This window comes from Lagopus leucura, unplaced genomic scaffold (assembly GCF_019238085.1).
Source record: "Lagopus leucura isolate 7727_CA_CO unplaced genomic scaffold, USGS_WTPT01 Super-Scaffold_1, whole genome shotgun sequence".
NCBI classification, from domain to species: domain Eukaryota; kingdom Metazoa; phylum Chordata; class Aves; order Galliformes; family Phasianidae; genus Lagopus; species Lagopus leucura.
In genome coordinates, this window is record NW_024962250.1 from 8,634,288 (window position 1) to 8,641,404 (window position 7,117).

The window sequence follows — 7,117 nt, forward strand, 5'->3', positions numbered from 1 at the left end:
TGTGAGTTTTGAATAAGCACATATTGGAGGATATGGTGGGGCACTCACCGCTTGAGAGAGCATCGCAACTATTCTCATCTAAGGAAGAATTCTCCCCTCATTTATGATACATAAGAGATGTCATTGGGTACACAGAACCAGGAGAAACTTCTGTTACTGAAATGTATTCCTTAGTGAATGCTCTGCTTTCAATTAAACTGTGTTAACAACACATTTAAGCTTTAACACAAATAACTACATATGACGTTTTTTCAAAATATTGAAATGTCTGTGTTTAAATTTTTTATCTCTCTACTACAGTAGCTTCATGTTATTTTAATAGCACACAATGCACAATAACAAATAAATGTACCTAGCATTGTCCATTAAACAAGCATTAAGTGTTCTTTGAATCACTAGATACTACTCAATGATAAAATTGCAGTTGAAATATTTTTAAATCTCAAATTTCTTAAGCCAGATAGAAGGCTGCCTTTTGAAGCAACAGGACTCACAGAATAATAAAAATCCTTTCATTAGAAATGGCTGAAAGTCAATCTGTCCTATCCCAATGGTACTACAGAGGAGAGCTGCCTTACATAAGGAATCAAAAAAACATCACCCTTATTTTTTTCATAGACTGGCACTGCACACACAACTTTCTACCTCAGAGTATAGCGACGTTTATGCAAAATGTGATGAGTTCTTAGCTACAGCTGAGTTTGGTTTTGTTTTTTTTCTTTCTTTCTTTTGTTGCTGGACTATCTATTTCACTTAGGTCATGTGATCATACTTTTGAAGTAATGCTCAGTGATTTGAAGCAGAAGATTCAGCTCATGCTGTTACGTGAAGTTGAACTCAACAGCCAATGCATCTCTTGATTCAGGCTCTGAAGTCATTTTATGGCTCATTTTGGTGGCAATGTGTTTTCTCCAGCTCTTCTAGATCAAAAGTCACCCATTCCTCAGACTGCACTACTTGAGTCACCATGCTCAGCGCAGAGGGAATGCTGCATCTCATCTCCCAAGATTTTCAGCTCAGACACACATCTGAGATCAGAAATCAGCATCCATTTACCTGTAATACATAGAGTGCAGTGTGATCCTACACCAGAGATCTGAGGTCAAGTGCACAAATAGGCACAGGGACTAACAGCCTCAGACTGATGGGAGTTATTGCGTTTCTATGACAGAAGAAGAAAAGATCTCAGATCATCTTCCGTGTATGTTCTTTTGTGATGCTCACTTTTATTACTTGATTACAGCTGCAGGCTTTTGATATACAACAGCAGGACTGAGATAAGTGCTGATGAAGTTTATAATTGCAGCTGAATCATCATCATCACTGGAAAGAAACAAGCTAACATACACTCTGGTAGTGCCGAAGAGCTAAAGAACTCTTTGGAAATGCTCAGCTCTCTTCAGTGCCTACAATTATCATACTATATCACCATGATGCATTAGTCACCAGCAGCCAGAAACTTGCTTTCCTCCCTCTTCCTACCCTGAAAAACATTTGTACAGAGTGGGATAAATGAGGTCATGAGCAGCAGCCATGAAGCATTTTAAAAGCCCACCCAACAATGAGCTATTCAAATATTTTACTTGGACACTTACCTGTGCATGGATCAAAGACTGGTTGGGATTTTCTGTCACCTGACCCTGTCAGCAAGATCATAAATCTTGCAGCAACACTCAGACAAGTCTGACACTTGAATTCCACGATGGACGTAAAGGAAGTGTTGTAGGTTTTTTAGTAGATGAAAAAGGGTTTGGGACTTTCAGGCTGTTATGGATAAATCCCAGAGAAAATTAAGTATAGTGCAAAGCCTAGCCTATAATCTATGGATTTGCTGCTTTCCTTTAACTAACAAAAAAATGCAGTAAAGCAAAACAGTGACATAGCTATAGTGAACTGTGGTGGGTTGATCTCAGCCACCAGCTAAGCATCTACACAGCCTCATACTCATTCTTCCTCCACCATCCAGTGGGACAGAGAGTGAATGTGAAGAGCTGGAGTGAGAAAACCCAAGGACTGAAATAAGTTTATTAAGTGAAGGAAAAAGGAAAAGAAACTAGTAACATAAAAGTAATCACTAATTCCTATAAGCTGATGCCTCCCCAGTCTCAGAGCAACAGCTACTGTGGTAGTCACCTCTCTGCCTTCTTCCTCTACCGAAGGTGTCACTGCTGATCATGACATTATGTGGCATGGATTTCTCCTTTGAACAGCCTGGGCTAGTTGTGTTACCTCACAAATTCTTCCATCTCCCTAGCCTGTGAATGAGCAGAATGACAAAAAGAGAAAAAAAAACATGCACACACTGTTCAATAATAGCCAAAACATGTTATCAACACCATTTTAGTCACACATTTGAAACACAGCTTTCCTTCATCACAGCCCCTTTCCTTCATGCTAGCTCCTCTCCAGGCAGAGCCACTACATCAGCATAGACATCTGCTTAAACTGAGAAGACAGTCACCACCACAGTACTGAGTGTTGGTCTATACTTACCTTTACTGCGTATGGGGCATTGAGATTTCAGCCCCCTAGATTCAAGAAGCCATGGATGGCTTCCTCCATCTTTTTTCTCCACACCAGAAAAATTCCTCAAAGAAAAATTTAGGCTGATTCATAAGAGCAGTTTGACTTTTACCACACAGGAGTAAGTTCCATGAAGGAAGAGCTTAAGGAAGGAATTAGTGATGGTGCATTTGTAACTTCCTAAGGAATTACATTAGCAAGCAGGACCTCGGCAGTAGTGTCAGGAGGGCTCAGGTGTAGACACAGGTGCTGCACACTCCAGTGACAGAGTGCCACCTAAAGGCTGATTGCAGGGAGAGAGCAACACCAGAACAGAAACAAAAGGCGTTCATGTGGGGACCTCAGAAATCCCACTGATTCAGCTATGCAATGTTCTGAGCAATTTTGTGGTGGCTGGTTGAAAAATAAAGAAAAACAGTAATAAATCCTACAGTTCCACCTCAAAGTTGATTGGTTAAGGTGTTTTAATGGTGGATTCCCCAGTATTTCAGAAGACTGGATGCATGCCACAGCATTTTCCCAGGGATCACTGTCAGGAAGGGGGAGGAGCACTCATAAACACCAAATTTTCAGGGAATAATTTGTATTTAAAAAACCTTTTAGAACACCTGCCTTAGAGGCAGAACTAGAAGCTTAGTCACAGGATCATAGTATGGCCTGGGTAGAAAAGAATGTCAAAGACCATCTAGTTTCAACCTCCACCCATGGGCAGGGCTGCCAACCACTAGACCAGGCTGCCCAGAGCCACATCCAGCCTGGTCTTGAATGCCTCCTGGGACAAGGCATCCACAAGGCATCCACAACCTCTCTGGGCAATGTATTCCAGTGCATCAGAGGTGATCCTACCTTCATCTGGCATTGGTTCAACCAGAGAACGTTTCCTTCATTTTTTTAAATCGCTGTTTGTTCCTGACATGATGCTCTAAAGTACTGACACATTTTTAAGTAGACTTCTGGTGTAATATTTTCCTTAAAGCATCGTGTGCTTAGCAATGCAGATTTCAGAAATGCATCCACAGTGGAGACAAAGGCATAATTCAAAGATATAGCATGCTTAAGCATGTTGTGTTTCACAATGAGTAATGAATGCAACTATTCAGATGACATTTTCTAGAACACATCATTACAAAACATCGGCTAACTTCTGCAGACAAAGCATTCAAGAAGCACTTGTAAAATACAGTCTCACCCACTCTGAAGCTATTTCCCTGCCAAGCTTCCTTCATTTCCAGCTTCCCCAATTTGCTGGCAGGAACAAACTTCCCTGGTGAGTTGGGAAATTACCTTACTCCACCATCAGTGGATCTCCACTTAGCAGTGTCAATGTCTGTATGGTAGATGCTAAAAGAGAAAGATCCCCATACCATCAACTTCAAACATGCTTATATTAACCCTGACAATGACATAATGTCACAGTAGTACCACTTCTGCATTAGAATTTAGGTTTGATGCAGTGGGATCCCTTAAACAATGGAGATGGAAATAAACATACTGTGAAGGTGCAGAACCTATCAGAGACTGGTAAACCCCACATCAATAATATAGAAGTGTGCTTCAATTTCAATTTCACACAGCAGGAAGTGTTTTCATTGGTCAGGCTTGGCAGGGTTAGTGACCATCATTAACTTTTTGCTGAGACTTTTTTTTCCACTGGGGTTACGATTTTGTTTGTTTTAAAGTTGAAGGCTGAATGCAAAAGTTTAATTACTTACTAATTATATTGCAGAACTAAAAAAAAAGAGAACAGGATCTGAATTTTCATCCATAATGTTCTGAGCAGCTTTCCTTCTCCTGGAAGTTATCACAACTAGTTAGTCAAGCTTTGCAGCTCTACATTTGCCCTCAAGGAAACCTTGGCCTGGTATTTACATCAACACCCATGGATGAAACTTTATGAGGCAAGCACGTGGGCATTAATCATTGTCTCTCTGGAACTGTCATCACGATTTCCAGTTTGTAGGACACTATAAAACTCCTAGTAGACCTGAGCTGACTTGAATGCCGTGATCAGCAACCCAGCAATCAGTTCACCAAGAAAACAGAAACAGACACACTGCAACAGCACTGCTGAGCTTAACTAAAATTATGGATACAAGCGCAACAGTCAAAATTGTAGGCATGATTACACACCAGTGAACCTAAAGCAGGAGAGATGAAGTACACTACTAGGAAATTTTATTTTCAAAGAACTACACTTTTCCTTACCTCCAACTATTTTTCTCTGCCAGAGAGATTATAAATGAATGGCAATGTTTGATTTTCATTGTACGCTGGTTGCTCCAAAAGTAATGCCTCCTAATTATTTCCTTTGAAACTAGCAGTTTTTACTATTTGTAGAAATACAAAGAGTACAGTAACATTATTTGATAGAGCACATTCTCAACTACAAAACACTATTTTTCACCATAGTCACCACTATTAGCCATGCATTTTCATCAGCGATGATCAATAGCCTGCATACCATGCTCATAAAAAATCTGCATCAGCAGAGGTGACTCATTGCCACTGTTGCCACTGCTGAAACCCACCACCTCACTGTGTTCACATCCACAGTTTAGTCTCTATAAACATTCACCAAGCATCAGTGAATGTCAATGGATGCTATGTTTTCTGCATGGAGAAATTCAATTATTCACTTTTGTTTCACGCACTTCCATGTTAGACGCCATTTTGACAGACTGCCCCTCTCCTGCCATCTGTCACACAACTACAAAAAGTAATGGAACATTTTGGTGGGAGGCTCAACCTCTACTACCATACACTAACATCCAACTCTGACATCACAGGGTCAACATAATAAGATAGGAGGCAGTCCTCACAGCAGCATGCCCACTAACTACAGCAGCCTACTCTGGCCGCAGCTTAATAAAGCTACTGCCCCTGTAGCTCACGGCCTTGCCTTATGATATTTTGTGATTATAAATACAGCAGGTTGGAGAGCAGGTGGAGAGTCATTGCAGTGTCATGTAAAAGTCACTTTCTCCCCCTTTAATGCATTGAAAAATGTGCTGGATATGAAAAAGCATGTAGGTATCTGCAAGTGCTGTAGCTCAGACTGTAAAAGCCAATCACTTTCAGGATGCAAAGAATTCCCTACCACCAAAACACCAGTAGTAACTGTCTCAATCGGGGGACTGGTGCTATGAAAAGGAACAATAAATAGAAGCAAAATTTGATACCATTGCCGATGCTCCCCTCCCCTTTCAGATGCCATATTTAGGAAATGTAGCTAGAAACTAGTTTCAGGAAAAAAAAAGTTGTTGATATATCATCATGCAATAAAGAGTGTTAGAATAACAAACACTTTTATGCAACTTTGCTGAGCTCTGCCACTGTTTCATCAGGATAGTGAGTTTAGAAGTGAAGGAAGATATTGGATATAATCCATATGAATACTGGAATGGGTAAATAGATGTTTTCAAGTGCACTAATCTGCTCCTTAGATCACACGAACTTTGCCTCCTCACAGCAGTGCTTTAATTGTATCTTCAGGCTAAGGAGGGAGCAGCACGGGGCTACACATGATCACATTCCTTAGACCAGGAAGTAAGCTTAGCAATAAAACCAAGAATTGCAAAAGACTGGGGCAAAGATATTCATATATAAGTAGCATGTTAATTCACTCAGTTCAAATCAAAGCCCAAAAACTTTTAAACCAGTTCTAAAAAAATTATTTATAGAAATTTTGCTGTGGGGACAACAAAATGAAGAGATTGTGATCTAAGCGAGAGTCAGTTCAGTTCACTAGCACAACTTCCAGTGATTCTTCACCTTTCCGATGCTGTCACCTCCAGTTTCTCAGTGGAAGTGAGTTTCTGGCATTTTTAAGTCTGAAGAATACATGTAGCACTGCAAGTGTACTGACTTGTCTGTGGACAATTCTACCATAACACAGTTGCAAAAGAGGTGGCTATTTACACATCAAGGTAGCAAATTAAAATGAACTGTCAAGACCTCACGTCTTTTCAAAACAGAGAAGCACTGCTACTGTAGCAGAACTTACTGAGAAGCTGTACCTTAAAAGACTCCTTTGTACATGGCTAGCAAATTTGAGCAGATCCAGTTTTGCAGGTAACATTCCATCTTCCCACCTATATCCTGCTATATAAGTACTCACACCCCCACAGCATCAAATCCTCTCCTATTAGGAGAGAACCTCAAAAGCAAGAAAGTACAAGTAATCAAGCCATGAATTCAGATTCACATCAGAAGAAAAACCAGCTCAGGAAACTCCAACCCCACTACAAATTCAAAGGCATGGCATGAGGTTTAAAAGCAGCTGAGAAGGAACACTTGAAAATCCTGTGTGGAAAGATATATAAAACATCACCAAATGTATATTCAAGATGTCCAAATCCTACAAAGCAGATAGGTTACTGGCATCTATAATTTTTAAAAAAGAGCAATTTCAACTGCTGTTTCTTTTATTTCAGCTTAAGGAAGCAAGCTGTAAGGACTTTTCCTTCCAGATATCAATCAAGTTTGACTGCCCAAATGAAGTCACTGCTCAAAACATCTAAAAATTAAGACCTATTTTTAGAAAAGAATTTGAGTCACACATCCCTAAAGAGAAGCTTTATAATGAAGTGATGTC